Source organism: Vanacampus margaritifer, chromosome 10 (assembly GCF_051991255.1).
Source record: "Vanacampus margaritifer isolate UIUO_Vmar chromosome 10, RoL_Vmar_1.0, whole genome shotgun sequence".
Classification (NCBI taxonomy): Eukaryota; Metazoa; Chordata; class Actinopteri; order Syngnathiformes; family Syngnathidae; genus Vanacampus; species Vanacampus margaritifer.
In genome coordinates this window covers 5,944,683-5,963,142 of record NC_135441.1, presented here as the reverse complement: position 1 = coordinate 5,963,142, position 18,460 = coordinate 5,944,683, and the positions used below count along the sequence as shown (strand labels likewise).

The 18,460-nt window shown below is 39.0% G+C and overlaps 1 long non-coding RNA gene across 1 annotated transcript; it reads left to right on the top strand.

Moving 5' to 3' along the window:
* The first annotated feature begins 3,510 nt into the window (after window positions 1–3,510).
* On the top strand, window positions 3,511–13,239 carry LOC144059562 (uncharacterized). The gene is made up of 3 exons (XR_013295682.1): window positions 3,511–3,859; window positions 3,959–4,012; window positions 4,298–13,239. It is a non-coding gene; the product is annotated as an uncharacterized LOC144059562 (long non-coding RNA).
* Window positions 13,240–18,460: the final 5,221 nt, after the last annotated feature.

Genomic DNA, 18,460 nt, shown 5'->3' with positions numbered 1-18,460 from the left:
ATGTCGATTTTCTTCCACCCTTCTCATCAGAAGACGCTGCTGTTGAGTTGTTAACATCCGTGGACGACCTGGATGTCTCTGTGAGATGGTTGCAGTTCCATCTTTTTTTACATTTTGTACCACTTTTGCTACAGTATTCTGACTGATAAGTAAAGCTTTGCTGATTTTCTTGTAGCCTTCAACTTTGCTGTGTAAAGAAATTATTTTCTTTCTCAGATCTTGTGATATTTCTCTTCCATGTGGTGCCATTGCTAACAGCATGAAATGGGAAACTGTTTTATTTAAGTAACACCCAATTTATAGTCAACTGTCTGCTTGACACCTGTGTTATGAATTATGAGACTCACCTACACGTTTCTAGTCTAAAATTTGGGCTTTTTGGTCTTTGCTCCAGAGACATTCTGTGGGTTTTACTCATTTTTGCATCACCCTAATTTGAGTAAAACTGAAAATTTTGTTTTCTAATTATTATTATTAACCTTACTTTCATGTTATAAGTTAAACAGATGTTATATAAATTTAGTCTGGTCATCATTTTGGAAAATGTTTTTGTCTTCATTGACATATTGTTTAAAGTTTCATTTTATGAAGGGGGTGTACTCATGTACTCATTAATGCTGAGCACTATATATATATGAATATATATATATTAAGAGTAGAAATAAATACAAAAATAAAAAAGGAGCTTAAAAAAATTAATAAATGCCAAAATAAATACAAAAATGAATTTTTATATTTATTTTTTGAATCTCGTCTTTTATTTTTGTATTTGCATTTACTTTTATTTATGGATATATATTTTTTGTTATTTTTATTCCCATTTATATTTACTTTTTGGGATTACATTTTTTTAATTATATTTTTTACATCTGTTTTTATTTTCACTTTTAGTCATTTATTTATTTAGTCATTTATTTATTTGGAATTTTGGTCTTCCATAAATTTCATCCTGGTAATTGATTTGTGCATACCCTCCTTTAGAAACACCATAACTGCAAATCACCACTAGATTGGGTGTACTGTACTGTAAATGCCAGGGAGTACAATTTGGTTCTGACTGAGAAATCTTGTTTTGACTGTAAGGTTATGACAATAGGGCCAAGATTTACCTTAAAGTGGCAAGATTTTCTCCCTCACAAATTAATAACCAATCCTGTTCAGTATCCTTCATCCATAAACTCTCTGCAATAAAAGTTCCAGGTGAAAGAACTGCCGTGATAGCACATGATTGTCTACTTAACTTAAAAACATCCAACAGATGTTAAAGGGAATGAGGTTAAGAGCAGGTGCTTTGGCATATTGAAGTAGGCAGCTCCCTCCAGATGCCCTACCAGGATTATAAAGTCCCATCTTCAATCCTTTCTCCTCTGGGAGACGTTCCTCTCTTTCATGGCTGTATGAATTTCACACTGCAAAACAGAAAAGGAGAAAACTTGTGGAGCGTTGGGATTGATGGATCTTAAAAAGTGTGAGATTTTTGTTTCAGAACTTTTGGGGGAAATTATTCTCTCAGCATTAGGCCTACCTGGCTACATTGTTTAAAATAATATTGCATAGTCAACTAAAAAGTTGACGAATGCAGTAAGGAGTGAGGATTGCATCTCACAATATAATCAATAACCATGTTACAGGTTTAAGGGTTAAGCAGTTGCTATCATGTAGGGTTAAACAATTGCTTTCCTGTAATAACTGATGGGTAACCTCGACGATGTAGGGGAAAAAATTGGGTCAGCACAGTGACTATGGTTCCCCATGCGTATAAATTCTTACAAGATATACATTCAGTAGCCGACCACTACAGGGGAACACACTGTTCGAACGGGAAGCACATGTCAAGGGAATCACTGTCCATATTTTTTAAAGCCAGATCAGCACACTTACTGTATCCATCCATCCATCCATTTTCTATCCTCACTAGTGTAGCTGGTGAGCTGGAGCCTATCACAGCTGGCTTTACAACCTCGATATGTTGCCAGCCAGATATCGGGCACACACACACACTCATTCCACTCATATTCGCACATACTGACATATTGGGAGTTTTCAATTAACCCAAGAAACCTGATTTTTGAATATGAAAGAAAGCCCGAGACCACGTAGAGAAAACATGCAAGCTACTCTCAGGAAGGATTTGAACCTCCAACCTCAGAAATGTGAGGCAGATGCACTAACCACTACCTGACCAGGTCATAATATTTACAAAGTTATAGTTAACACACTTACCAAAAGGGCACTAAAGCATTGGTTTGCATCAGAGATACCATATTCTCAGAACTGGCTGTTGGCCACCACAATTGACATCTGTAGGCTTATTCATCAACCTAAACGATGCAAGGTCATGCATAAATCATGGCTCTTTTGTCTATTGGAGCCAACCAAACCCTTCCTCTTTCAATATTTCAGCCCCACTACTTTCCACTGCACTAACCACATCACATTGTGCTACAAAAAACAAATGATTATCTTGTGCTTAACACTAATAATATTAATGCAGAATAAGATTAAAATATTGGATCATTTAACAATGTATTATCCATGTGCTGTAATTATTAATTATTGTGTGGTACAGTGGTAAAGCGGTCGTCTCCCATCTCAAAAGGTTTGAGAGCGATCCTCAACCCTGACTAGGGCTGTGCAATTAATCGAAATTCAATTACAGGGAGTCCTCAAGTTGTGGTGGAGTTCCGTTCCTACGCTAGCGATGTAACCCAAATTTCAACTTAAGTCGGATTTCCCCGTTAAAGTCGATATTTACATCAAAATACTTTGTCCAGTAATTTTAAAAAACATATTTTGTGCGAGCCAGAACCAATATTTCGTGTTTCCGCACAGACATTCAATACTGACGGACGGCAGAGCGGAATTAATTGAAACTTAAACACGGAAATGTGACGCACTTGATGGCGAGCCGACCGGCTGATGGACGTCGTCCGTTGCTCACATATGAACTGTTCATAAAAAACTCTATGTGTTAAATACAATAACAAAGGTTGTGTCCCTAAACACATAAAAAACATATCTGGTGTTTTTGTGACACTGCTCTCAATCTTTAAGTGGCACCTGGCAAATCTTCTATGGTGGTTTGTCATAAGTAACACAAACTTGAATAACAATAACAAGTTCCCAAGCTATGCAAGACATTTTAAAATGCTACGGGAGCTTGTGATGTTTAGAAAAGGAAAAAAGGGAAAGGCTCACTGCTACTTCTGTTCAGTCAGTCATTGTTCCCTATGTTTATCTGCTACGTCATGCAGCAGAGGTTTGTGCTCTTAAAGTATCTTTGTGCAGTTTGTCACTTTTTTACTCTCGACTGCCACCTGTGGCCCAAAGCGTAGCTGCAGCTTCTGTGTCGGGCTTGTTTATGGTGCGAGTACGTACACGATCTTAAAGCGACAGCCACAGTTGACAAACAAAGACATGACTTCAAATGAGGTAAGAAAAACGACGCCCCTTTCCACAAAGAAACTGTACTCTACTATAAAAGGGAAGATAAAAGCTGGTAGACGTAGTCACAGTAAAACAGTCAGGACTCTTAGTACTCATCTGGGCATTGGTGAAGCAACCATGATGTAGAAAAAGCTGTAACATGACCTTTTTAAACGGCACAATGCACTTTTAACTCTTTGACCGCCAAAAGCGTTTAATAACGTATGTTTTTTAATGGAAATGGGTGGAGGAAAGCCTTGGCCAGCTTGATGGCAGCGATGACTTATTTGGACTAGATCGGGTAGGAGTCAGTATCAGAAGAGGTGAGGTGGAGCTAGAGTGTTGAGGGTATAATGGCTGAGGGAGTGGGTACAGTCTGATCACGGAGAAGACACGGATTCGGACAGTCTTTCATCCTCAGAAGACTGTGAAAGTAAGCACAAACTTGCTATGAGATTGCTAGTAAGCTAACTTGTCTAACTTTTCTGGCGAGGTGCTAGAAGCATGTGTAACGTGAATGTACAATTCATAGATCCTGGATCATGCTCACAGCGACGTTCCACTGCAGTTTCTACAACAAAGAGAGGTATAAATAAAAATGTTTTCAATACACTGCAACAACAAAAGAAAACAGTCTTTCGATATTATTGTAATTGTATAAATTTCTTTCAGCTGTAGCTCATAGGGCTCAAAGTGACGCTTCTCACAGTGAGCAGAATAAAGGTTAAAAAAAAAGATTCTAAATGTATTTTATAATTTACAGAATGTACATCAACCAGTGGATCCAAGAAAAAAGATAAACATCTATATATATATTGCATTACACTGATCTAAAATAAATAATGTATAATATTGTAATGTATATTTCCAGATCCCCAAAATTCTGGCTGGCATGAAGCGGGCTGACAGCCAACCATATTCCCCTTTACTGCAAAACCAGGACCACGGGGTGCCGCAGTAGAGCTAAATTTGACCCTGCCAGCTGACTTCCTGCAGCTCTTCATCACTGACGAACTTCTCCAGCACATTGCTGACCAGATAAACCTCTACGCACCTCAGTCCATCCAGAAGCAGACTGACAGTCTGCCACACAGTAGGAGCCGAGCTGTGTCTGTGTCCGAACTAAAAACATTTTTTGCACTCCAATTTCTTACTGGGTATATAAACAAGCCCAGTATAGAAATGTATTAGACTCAAGATGAAATAGAAACAACACCATTTTTCATTCACGCGATGCCTCGACACCACTTCCAGCTCATCTGGAGTTTCCTTCATTTAAACGAGTCACACAGTTTAGACGACAAACTATTCAAAATCTGTCCTGTTTTCAACCACATTGTCCAGAAATTCAAAGAACTGTTCCAACCCGGGAGGAATGTCTGTATTGATGAGGGAATGATGAGTTTTCAGGGACGTCTTTCATTCAAAGTATACAACCCCCCAAAACCAGCAGTTTGTGGTGTGTGTGTGTGGCGGGGGGCTGCTGGTGAGACACAACACAAAGGTTTTGGTTGTGGCATGGCAGGACAAACATTTATTGAGGATGGTGAGTCCTTTCCCCAAAGATGAAATGCTGACAGTGGATGTGTGGCGGAAGGCACAGAAAAGAAAGAGTGCCTTTCCAGAAACCAGTGTGTGTTCTGGACTACAATGCCACCATGAATGGAGTGGATAAGATGGATCAAAACATCTCTTGCCACCCATTCACGCAGAAAACTTTGAAATGGCACAAAAAAATGTGTTGCCTATCTATTTCAAATATGCATGTTCAATGCAAAATCCTGGAAAATGCAAACACTTTTAGGAGTTTATCCGGCAGGTGGTGAGAGGGTGGCTGTTACCACAAGACAAGGAGGAGGAGGAAGAGGAGGAGAAAGTTGTTGTTGGTATGGGAACTGAAGACATTTAACATTTTCAATTTATAATTTTACTGTTTTTAAATTTACTTATAAGCATATAGATGTGATATAATCATGAGTGTAGTTAAAAGAATACAGTGGAATAATGATTTTGTGAACTTTATTTGATCTTCTTACCCTCAAAGCTATTGAAGATAGGAATGTGCATGAAGTTATCAGAGTCTGTTGTCAGTAGTCAGTTGGTCGTAAAAACTGAAGGTCTAAGGTCAAATCCTGTGTAATCTTATCTGTTCCCAGAGCAAGAAGGGGAACTGTATAAAGATGTCTGTTTACCATTAACATTACACCTTTGTTCAACCTAGGAGTCGACATGTCTGTCCTTTGTTCAAATCAAGAGGCGGGAAGAGGAACCTTTTATCTTTTGATTATAAATGAGTAGATGTTTTGTAGTCTGGTACATACTTGGGGGCTCGACATTGCTTTCAGATGTGGATTCCCTAACTGTGTCTTTGAAAGCTCTCAAATAAATCTTTGCAAAGAAAGCTTCTTCATCAGATCTCAATGCAATCATTTTGAACACACAAGGATTACACTTAATAAAGTAATCAAATAATACCTTCAAAATGGTGACCTCCGACGGCGACAGATTGGGACGTTTTTTGCAACAGCTGTGATGATCCTGGGCACTGAATTTCTAATGAGCAAATGTTAACAAGGTGAGTGGACAATTATCCACGTAGAGAAATTCTGTTTGTTTGAGGATCACTCAAAGCTGCATTATGTCTGTACTGAATTGTATTTGAGATCTGTGTGAACAAGTTAGTGGGTTTAAAAGTCGTATTTGTTATGGAGGGACGCGAAAGTCCTCGATTTTGAAAATTACTACGACATTGAACTATGCATAGAAAGTGATACCCGTTGTGTACGGAAGTGACGTCAAGTAGGAGCGCTCCGCCGTTCGAAACGAGATTGAGTTCCGCGGTGGAAGAGGCTGTTTTTATTTGTTTTTTGTTGAAATAAGCCGCCCGTGTTGATATAATTCACACGGAGTGAGTGCTGTGTAATAAGCTGCCCGTATTGATATAATTCTACGGTGTGAGTGCTGTTTAATAAGCCGCCTGTATTGATATAATTCTACGGTGTGAGTGCTGTGTAATAAGCCGCCCGTATTGATATAATTCTACGGTGTGAGAGCTGTGTAATAAGCCGCCCGTGAAGATCCTGGATATATTTATTATGTCGCGCAAACGGTATTTAATTTCTGTTTTATTTTCGTCTGGTTTTTATTTTTCTGAAGAAAAAATATATATATAATAATATTTTCTTGGGGGGGATTAATGAGAATTTTGATCTGTTGTATTGTAGTACTATAAGTGAGACGTCACTGAATTTATAAATATTAAAACGACTAATTACTACATATTATGGACGAAAAATTTCGACTGTAACTAAGGATGGTTCGATTTGCATACACTTCCGGTCCATAGCCAGAAACTCTCGCTGAGCGTGCAAGTAAAGGCTGCAAACACTCGTGATGATTGAAGCGCTCCCACCACGGCGGCAACGTAAGTTGAAAACTCTTTTAAATGAATGAAAGAAAAGTTAGACGACAATGTAAGGTCGTGGACCAAATGTTGGTTTGTGCTAGAATGTTAGCGTTGGGTAGCTCTGTGAAAGTTGCGCGGATGGCGGTCTTAAGTGATTTTGAGAACAAGGAGGTTGATGCTAAGCTAGCGGCTCTGCCAGCGTACGAGTTGCCATGCGCAGGAGATGAGTTTTATCTTGGTAAGACGCTACCGCGCGAATCTGTTTTTAGGGCTGAGGATGAGTTAGCTGCGGGCGTAGCCGCATCTGTTAAGAAATTGGAACAGAAATTGGATGAAGTGTTGGCTGTGAGAGATGACCCGCGGGAAAATTTGAACCAAGCAAGAGCTCTTGGCTTAGAAGTGAATTGTTGAGTGTGCACATTTGTTTGTTAAGCTCCGTAGTGGTGTGTTGTGGCCACACGGTTTTTTGTTGTTTGTCTTACAATGTGCGCGACATGTCTGTGTCGCGGCCGTAACGTTGCGATGGATTGTGCGCGAATAAGTCGACATTTGAGCTATACGTACGTGGTGAAGTTATTATTCGACGAAGTAACGGTGTATTTTACAGTGAGTCCGTGCACTTCGGAGATGTTTGTGTTCGTCTGTGGTTATTTTATTTTTTGGAGGAGAAATGAGCAACGTTGCGGTGAGAATTATGGCCTCTTGAATTGGTTCAACAAGCGAGACGTCACTGAATTAATTTGAGGAGTTTGTGTTGCGTGTGAGTGTATGCTGGGCCTAGTTTGGTGAGTTGAGACTGTGAGATATGTGTGGAGCATGTGTGAATTGTGAGTTTAAAGGGGGAATTTGATTTTTTCTTGTTAATGTGCAGGGAATTGTGAATGTTTGTGTGACCCTGACAATGGAAAAAGTGGATTGTTTAATGTCCTGGGGGAGTGTTGAACTAGAAGGGCAGTTTTTGTGTTTTTTCTCCTCAAATGCATTTATGAAAAGAGGAGAACAGGGGTAAAGTGAAAGGAGGACTGAGTTTTTTGGAAACAGGTATTTTGTGTCTCCAAAAATGAGCAAGATATGATAGGATGTATATGAATGGCATTTTGCAGGAAGTGAAAAAGAGTAGGTTTCAATGGAAAAGAGGTGGAAAGTAGAAAAAAAAATTCCTCTCTCTCCAGTTTCTTTGTCCTCAAAAAAGGGTGAAAAAGAATGGTAGCAGGAAATCTGCATATTTTGAAAGTGGGGGAGAATTCTTCCTTTGTCTGTGACAATTTTTAAAGCCCTTCCCCCCATGCTTGTTAAGAGACAGGTCTGTGAGGATGGGGGCAGAGTGCTATTGTAATGAGTAGAGGTGTAATTTTTTTGGGACAAGCAACATCTGGTTGCTATCCTGTCTGTGTGTGTGAATAGCAGGAGTCCTTCTGATGCTAATCGGTTAGATCAAGTTGTTCCTGTTAAAAGGAAAGATATAGAGGTCTAGATGATAACTACAGGCCACTATCCATATTATTTTTAAAATCAGATCTGTGTTTTTTATAGTTGAATGAGTAATAAAACCAAATTTTAATATAGTTGAATAAATAATAAAACCAAATTTTAATTGAAATAGACTTTTCATTTTTGATTTTTCCCCCTGTATCTCTCATGACTCATTTGTAGGTGTGAAAATGATTAAACCTTTGTTCTGTCTGAGTCCAATTTCAGAACTTGAAGTCGGACATTTTGCATGCCAGTTTGGAGACTAGAGAACTTCCCCATGATGGCGCTGACTGTGAGCTGTCACATTTTAAGCATAATTTGAGGTAACATGTAATGAAGAAGAAGTCTATGGTAGACATATGCGTAAATATAGAAATACTACTTGCTATAGTGTAGTGAACACATTTAAATAAAACTACAAAATACATTTTTTGAGAAAATTATTATTTTTTAATTACAACAAGCAGATAGTATTCTCTTGCTATGATCTCATCTCCCTCTGTCTGTTCCGAGTGTATAAATGTTTCAGGCAGGTTCAATCTTTGACAAGAGGTGTTGTTCTTGGGTGTCTCAAACGTGCTGGAATAACCTGGCTGTTGGGAATATGGACAAGCGTTCTCCTGCTCTGCTTTGTGCACAGAGTGGACGGCAAGCTGCACAGAAGGCCACTTTCGGGAGGGGAGGTGGTCAAACAGACTGCGATAAGGATGGTACACTATATCCGCTCGTCATATGACTGTTCAATGACTCTTATGAATTATCTGAGCAAAATGTCCATCAACTCTTTGAGCAGACATCTCGAACTCTCATCACAGCCGTCTTGATGAAACTGTCAGGGGTCTCCAGTGACAGCTAAGGCCTGCTTTGAACTTTGCCCTGCATAAACTGCCGCTATCTGCAAGGACAGGAAGGAATATGAACTCCAGTTGTTGACTCAAAGTTCTCGAGTCATCTGAGATCAGCTCCTTGAGTCATATTTTGGTCTGTTTGGGTACATTTGCACTGTGTACTGTGTCGGAAAAGGAGATGTGATCTATAGCAACGCAGTTTCGGAAATTGAGAACGGCTGGTGTGAATTAGGGTAGGATAAAATTTATTTCAATCTTTATTATTATATTTTCCGTTATTTGATGCTTGTTGAATTTGGTCTTCTAATTTTTTGCCCATTTCTCTTTTATAACTTTGGCTTGTGAATTTGGACTCAGATGTGGAACACTTAGGGCGAATTTGCTGGTAAAATTTTTAATTTTTGATTAAGGTCACAGCACTGTGAATTTTTAATTGGGTCGTGAACTGCAAAGTTGCCTGCTGTGTTTTACAAGCCCCACTACTCTGTAGAAGAGGTGAGGATAATTAGCATTTTAAGATTACTTTTTGGTTTGTTTAAAGTAGGTCCCTCTGATCTTTTATCTTACTTTACAGTTAGGTTGTTTTTTCCTCACTCTGTGTTGCCTGGACAGGATTCAAATTTGCACCTCAAGGGCTTTTGTTTTTATGAATTGTTCTTGCAAGCTAAGCAGGATCTGCTCCTGTAGTTTTGGTGTTGGCCAAATTGCCCCAATTTGATCTTTCTTATCAACAGGACACAAGGTGTCTGTTTTTTCCCCTCTTTGAAGCAGCAATTTGTAAGCGGCTGCAGTGTTCACATTCAGGTCTGAAATGATCAAAGTTGATCCTTATCAGATGGAGGAGTCAGTTACTGGTCTGTCTGTGCGTATCGTCGCAAGGAAGGTATGCACAAGTAGTTCATGTTGAATTAAATAAATGTAGGAATATAAGTTAGTCTGAATGTGATACTTCTATAGTACGTGAGTGAATGATGTGATACTTCTACAGTATGTGAGTGACTAAATTCACAGGAGGAGAATTGAGGTGATCGGATTTTGACCATGGGAGGAAAAGTAAGGGCTGGCAAAGACACTCATGGGAAAAATAAGGTAAGTATATTCAATTTCAGAAACAATTGAAAAGTATAATTTCTAGAGCCCATGGAATATGCCATTTAGGTGTGGAAGGAACATTGAGACACACCTGGGTGACATTTTTTCATAAGACAAGTTGTTAAAAAATGAACTGCAGGACTGCAGTGTTTATTAAAGGTATAAGTATATACAGTGGTACCTTGGCTCACGAACTTAATTGGTGCCCACAGAGAGTATGTGAGCTGAAAAGTTTGTCTTCCAAACAAGTATTTCCCATAGGAAACCATTGAAATGAGAATAATCCGTTCCCAGGTCCCCATAAAACACAATTTTCTACTAAAAAAGCCTTAAAACTACACAAAATATACCTTATTTTATGTATAATAAGTGTGCTATTGTATTGTAATTAAAGAAATACACTGTACTGTATAATAGTGTTTTTATTTGCAAAATTTGCAACTTGCCTTTGTGATGGTACAGTAGTTGAAGGCTTGATGGAATGGAGTGGGAGGAGGAGGGAGGGAGGGAGTTACTGTTTGGAAGGAGAGTCCTCCGGTGTGGCTTCTCTTCTTTGCTTCTTAGGAGACTCTTTATCCTTGTTGCTGACTAAAAACCTCTTAATTGACACCTGTTGCTTTCTGAGTTGTAAGGTCTTACGAAACTGAGGCATCACATTATCATTCATCATGTTGATGATTCTCATAGCCACAGTCTTTTCTGAATGGTACTGTTCGATAAAAGCCTGCACATCACTCCACTTAGTTAACATGGTCTTGATGCTCTCACTGGATGCTGCAGCCATCTCCTCCTCCTCGTCTTCACATGACAACTCCTGAATGCCTTCCTTCTGCTTGTCCTCTTGAAGGCGAATCAAATCCTCTGTGCTGAGGACCTCATTATGAACTTCCAGGTTGCCTCTTGATGATATCCGAGTGAAGTTGCCGTGCTTTCTCGGCGATAATACCCGGGACGCTAAGTCACACAAACGCACACCTCGTTCGTGTTTTTCGATGATCTCCTTCTTCTGCTCGACCGTAATTTTCTTTAATGTCTTCTTAGGCTTAACACTAGCCTGTGGTGGGGTCTTTTTCTGTCCCATGATAGCAAAAGTACACTCCAAAATGGTCCAAAATGTCTACCAAACACAAACCACGTCCATACTCAAAGAAAGGGGGTGACGAACTGGGACGCCGTGAGCGTGCGTCAGCTTCTCGTGATTTCTCGTGTCGCGTGATTTGGTTCGTCCGCCGAAAACTAGTTCGTCAGCTGAGACTATATGCTCGAGAATTTAATGTTCGTGAGGCGAAAAGTTCGTGAGCTGAAGCGTTCGTGAGCCGAGGTACCACTGTATATAAATCCCTTCTCAGACTGTTCATGGCCCGGCCGGACATGAGCGGTTTGGGTTAAGATGATGTTGTTTTTAAATGATTTACACTGCTATAATAAAAACCAGCGTAAAAAATACAGAAATTTGATGTATGACAAAAAGCACATTTATGCTAAATCTACAACAGTAAATATCATGGTAAAATATTTGATTAATCATTATCTACCATCATAAGGGTTTCCTAGGAATATTGGATCAGACGAACCCATTTGAAAAAACAAAACTTCATAAGATATAGAAAAGGCATTGAGATTAAAACATATTTGATTTAGTATATTATCTCTGATCTCAAGGACATGAAAGAAAAATAGAAATATTAAACCATTGGCACCATAAAGTTTCAATGGCTACAAGACTTTCATTATTGTGTCATTGAATGTGCAAATGTCATTAAACGGATTCTGTTTGAATGCCACAACAAAAATAACTTTTTCCGTGTCCAACAGCACGTTCCAGGACCTACAGAACTTAAACAATTAACATTTGCTAACAAAAACTACCAGGTGCTCTTTTCAAAGTAAAGAATGAAGACTATGTATGTTATAAGTGACTAAATGAAAATGATTTTGCACACAGATTGGTGAAAAAATGGTCGATCTGGTTTGCTGATCATAATAGTGGGGCCACATCCACCACATGTGAGCCACATGTGGTCCCAGGCTCATCAATCACATCAATTGACCCAGACCGAGGGGGTTGACTAAGCTGCTGACCCAGATGCCCCGGCTGTCTGTTCCAGGAGGATGCTAAGTGCTTTCCGAGGCACTGTTCCATGGGGGGGGGCCTTCACCAGGAGATGACTTCACTGCACAAACTCATCTGCTATTGCGTCGTGACACATTTTGTTAAATATAGCTATTACACATAGGGTTGTTTTTCATATGATATGCCCCTTCCACTGAAATTTTCTTAATGAATCAAATTGTTATTTAATGCCATATGACTGCTAAACTACCCTCTCTCTCTCCTGCTGTTCTTATTTCTGAACTCCACACATAAACATTGCTTCATTTTGCGACAATCAAGATCCGCGCTGGACTTTCTCTCTAGACTATTGTGGGATTAAATGTCCGGTTTTTGAACTTATATTAGTTCAATGGAGGGACTGAAGACATTTAACATTTTCAATTTATAATTTTACTGTTTTTAAATTTACTTATAAGCATAAAGATGTGATATAATCATGAGTGTAGTTAAAAGAATACAGTGGGATAATGATTTTGTGAACTTTATTTGATCTTCTTACCCTCGAAGCTATTGAAGATAGGAATGTGCATGAAGTTATCAGAGTCTGTTGTCAGTAGTCAGTTGGTCGTAAAAACTGAAGGTCTAAGGTCAAATCCTGTGTAATCTTATCTGTTCCCAGAGCAAGAAGGGGAACTGTATAAAGATGTCTGTTTACCATCAACATTACACCTTTGTTCAACCTAGGAGTCGACATGTCTGTCCTTTGTTCAAATCAAGAGGCGGGAAGAGGAACCTTTTATCTTTTGATTATAAATGAGTAGATGTTTTGTAGTCTGGTACATACTTGGGGGCTCGACATTGCTTTCAGATGTGGGTTCCCTAACTGTGTCTTTGAGAGCTCTCAAATAAATCTTTGCAAAGAAAGCTTTTTCATCAGATCTCAATGCAATTGTTTTGAACATGCAAGGATTACACTTAATAAAGTGATCAAATAATACCTTCAGAACTGAAGGCCATGAGGAAGCCAGATGTAACACCAAGTCACCGTATCATGGTCCTGAGAGTAGACTTGATGGCAACATGGCCAAACACACACTGCAGTACATACCTGCTACTCCCTGGAAAAAAAGGCCGGCAAGAAAGTGTAGGGTCTGCAAAAAGGCAATCGCAGTGAAACTAATCTGTGGTGCAAATCCTGCTCCGTCCCCTTGCACGCAGTGGAGTGTTGCACAATATACCACACAAAAAGAAAAAATGTGTAGTTAAAAATTCCACAAGATTGTAAATAGTAACACATACACACACTACACATGCAGTTGCACACATTTATCAATACTGTAGTTTGCCAAATTGTGTCAAGTGTTAGACTGTTGAATGTAAATAAACTGTTATTTTGCTATCAAAAAACACTTTTTCAATGTTGGTGGTAATGTTTTATAGAAGTAAAACACTGTTTAGGTGTATGTGGCATCATTCATGAAAAAAAATGTATCAAATTCACTTGAGTGCATTAAATAATATCGTTTCACAAAAAGCTTGATTTCTACGTATTTTGGTCTAAAGAGAATTTGGGTAAAACTAAACTATTTTCTACTGTTGATTACTGAAAAACTGAATAAGGTAGAAACAAACTTTTTTTCTGATGAAAGATGAGAGTTCAATCTTTCATTTGGTATTATCTGTGTTTCCATAGTCCTAACACAAAATGTTCTGTGGCCCTTGAAAGATCAGTCAAAATGCTCTAAATCAACTGGCACCCACATGTTCTCTTTTCTGAAAATGGTTGGCAGTCAAGGAGTTAAAGTGACAGTAACCAGACCAATGTTGGTGTATTTGAGGCGGCTTTTGTTACCGATGAATGTGACGTCATTTTAGTTTAGTTTTTTTTTTCAAACCAATATTTGTCCGATAGCTATTGTGCATCCATTATACAATGTATTGCCACTGCAGCACAAGCATTAATGTACTATATATTCTAAAAGAAGCAGGCACAAAAAAAATCCATTACTGATGATAAGACATGCAACTATGCTGAAATTAGGTCACAGAATTGATGCAATGTCCTTTGTCCCCCAAAAAATCACTAAATGATTCAGAAGAAAAATCTTTTATACTTGAACACAAGCAGAACACCTGCAGCACCATCGAGTGCCAATCCTTGCATCTGAATAAATCATATAAGAAATACATCTGGTTCCTGAGAAAGAAAGCAGGAACAAGCGAGGGAACAGGCACACTGAAAAAAGTGCAGTGATGATAGCGGGAGGGATAAAAGGTGGAAATGAAAAGGCAAGAGGAGAAGGGAATCGGGGAATGAATAGATTAGAATTGAAATGAAGGGGGAAATGCTGCAAAAAGAAGAAGAGGTGGCCACCCACACCTTGCCGGGCAAGTCAGTCGGAGGGCAAAGCCTCTTGGTCTCCTTGTCAGGTCCTTCTGCTGAATGTGCAATTAATATAAATTTGATTGACTTCATTTTCACACTGTTTACATGCATTATCCTCTACGTGACCATAATGTGGTTGTAAGAATTGACACTTTTCTTTTCCCGGCCTGAAAGACCTTCAGGTTCAGCCCTCAAACACTCCTTCCTTCCTTCAATATTTTTGTTAGTGCTCTTCAAAGTGTTTCCCATTAATTAAAATGATTTACACAGTAAATTCTGTAGTGTAAATTAGACTGTATTTAGAGTTGGACAAAATAGACTCAGTTTCAGAGTAATATTTATTTACACTTGGAAGAGAGTAAAATAAAGGACTGAAAAAAATAAAATAAATAAAAGTCACTCAAGGGTTGCGGAACAAACTATTCAGAGACAGCCGATCTACTCCCTGAGCCACGCAGCTCCTGCTGTGTCTTAGTATATCGCTCGTGTCAGCTGGAATCTTTCTAGCTCGATGTTTTTGGGCTCTTCTTAGAGATAAGTAAACAGTGGGAGGGACCATAGCTCAGGTGGTAGTGTGGCAGTCTCCCAAGCTGAAGTTCTTAATTTTACTCTCTTCCAAGTGTAAGCATTACTTTAAAACTGAGTCTATTTGGTCCCACTCCAAATAGTCTAATTTACTCTAAATAGAGTTAAATTTACTCCACAGAATTTACTGTTTATCATTTGTATTATTTAATTCTGTCCCCAATGGTAATCGGTAAAAGGATCAATAAAGAAATGGATCAATAAGCAGTCACGATAATGGAGTATGTTTATGTGTGCTCACTCAGTCGCGCTTTTTCCAAAAATTTAACAAAAAGCCACTTTATAGAAAATGTGCTACAAAAAAAGAAAATAATTCTGCTGCAAGTGCTTTCATACAAACCCCATGTGTACTGTGCTCTCCCTTTATGCCCCTTTTGTATTTATCTGTTTGTGAGCAAGCAACTGGCTGGGACAATTTAACTACAAATCCTACACATGAATTTTTAATGTTGATAAATAATTTGCAAACTATGTCACACCATACTGACTGCTAATTTAGATGCTTTAAAACAACTCCATACTGTGTATTTGGTTTAATGGCTTTCTGGTTGCTATAACAACAGCACGTGGTGGTAGATATCATTGGGGTTATTCTATTTTTATATCAATACAACAAAATATTGGTTTTAGTGATATCGCTAGTATCAATGACTATCGTGTTGTGTGTATTCTCATCACTCTCAGCAGTGATAATTTCATTACATTAATTTTTTTAAGTGGAGACTCTTAAAGACTGAATTAATCCCCTTCTGCTCTCAAGTTCCTCAAAGTTATAAAGACTAATTGAAAACTTTTCAATGTGCATTATATTCAAGCATATATACAAATGTGTATTAATAGGTTTTCTGCATAATAAATACATAGGTCAAATGCAAAAACATGTATTTGCCTATAGGCTTACGGAATAAATATTGAATTTCCCTTACGGAATTAATATGTTATCCATCACATCTATTTAAAAGTTCCCAAGTGTCTTAATAACAACACGATTCCCCAGGGTAAAGAAATACAGCACAATTTACACACTATATTTTCTGTCTTGCTAATATGAGCTTGTTTTGAGAGGACTATCTCGTGCAAGTGAACCAGCAAGCCTTCATCCCACGCCGTATACTGCTAGCCAATGACTAGTATGGTATACAGTATACATTATGTGGTGCAGCGGACACAAATAGGCCTACCCACCACCTCAACAACTTTATCCAGCAATTATTGATGTGCCGCTAGTCAGAAGCAAACACTGTCTGTAAGATAATGCTAATCTGTACGAGCAACAAAACGCAATGCAACTCTGCTTAACCTTTGGCTTTGAAATAGTATTTCAGAGAATATAGCCCAACTGTTGCTTAAAATGTGGCTCTGGATGAGTTGCCAGGTCATAAGAGCATAAACTCAAGTGTGCAGGTGGTTATTGTGTAAATTTGTAGAATTGCGAAGACACAATTTGTAAAATTGCGAAGTTTATTAGACATGTTTTCAGAACTAGGCAGATAACAAAATATCGACATTTAATTTCAAACTTGGTGTGTGGGCAGGCACTGCAGAGACAACTATTGATATGCAGTCGATTTAAAACAATTTTTATTGATGAACCTTTTATAGCACTGCGCTTCCAAGGTTCCCAGAATCTATAAAAGTATAATATGAGGCAGAACTACGAGTTATCTGGCTTTTCTTGAGGCAAACCCTCTCACTATTTCAAAGCATGCTTAAAACCTTCCTCTTTGATAAGCTTAGAGTTTGGGCAAACCTTGTCTTGGGTCATTCATTAGTTAAGCTGCCATAGGCCTAGCTGACGGATCTATGATGATTCACCGAGCCGTTCTCTTCCTCTCTATCACTTCCCATACGCTCTCATGTATATCACTAAAACTCACTCCCTCCCTCTCTGTGTGCTTTGGCGGCCGTGGGGCTTAGGGTGTAGGGACGGTTGTTCAGTAACCAGAAGGTTGGCTGTTCGAGCCCCGCTCTCATCATGTGTCATTGTGTCCTTGGGCAAGGCACTTCACACACATTGCCTCCAGTGGTACTCACACTGGTGTATGGAAGGTGTGAATGTTTGGTGGTGGTTGGAGGGCTGGGCCGTAGGCTCACACTGGCAGCCACGCTTTCGTCAGCCTGCCCAAGGGCAGCTGTGGCTACTTAAGTAGCTTACCGTCACCCACAGTGTGAATGTGTGAGTGCATGAATGATGTATCCATTCCATTGTAAAGCGTCTGAGTGTCTAGAAAAGCGCTATATAAATCCGATGCATTATTATTATTGGTTATTCTGGGAGTGACCACCATAAAATTATTGTTGTCAATACAATTACTGATGATGAACCATCTGTATTGTGATAAACACATGCATATTCATGACATTTGACCTCTGCTTTTAACGCATCACAGTACTTAAGACGGAAAACACACACTGTTAGTGGCCAGGGGTAGGTAGTAACGAGTTACATTTACATTTTAGTCATTTTTGAATATTTTTTTTCTTTCAACCACTCAAAATGTTCATTGGCTTCAGACATATCCATACATATGTAGTTAATTTTTTGACAATGCAATTAAAACATTGAAACTGTCAAAAAGTTACAACTATGAAGAATTTACTATGAAAAGAATGTATGCAAATAGAACAACTAATTAACAAACAATAACAACAACAATAATAACAACGACAAACTACTAACTACAATAACAACAACAAATTATTAACTCTATTTTAACAGTTCAAACATGCCGTCTTCGTATGCTTGTTGCATATTGTAACTCCACATTTCACACAGGAGTGTGAAGCCTGTAATTTTTCAGTGCAAAGCCCACACTGCCGTTGTTTCAGCTAGGGCCTCGCTGGGGCCACATGTGCTCCTGGAGCTGGCAGTGCATCCACAGCTGGCCTCTCAGCCAGACTTTCTTCAGGCTCTTCCGACCTTTTCCCCTTCCTCCGTGTCATTTCTGGCATGACCAGGGCCTCGGCCAACTCTTGTAGAAACAGCCGTCGTCCAAACAACTTTTGGCGGTTCCAATTTGGCTCCACATGTGTAAACAACACAAAGGCGTTGTATGTGTAAATGTCCACCATGTGATGGAACAGACACATGTGTCACCTCAGCACCTGCCGGCAACAGGAGTAAGCACCATATGCCTGAAAAAAAGACCACACAAAAAAAAACATCAGATGACATCAGACGGCAAGTT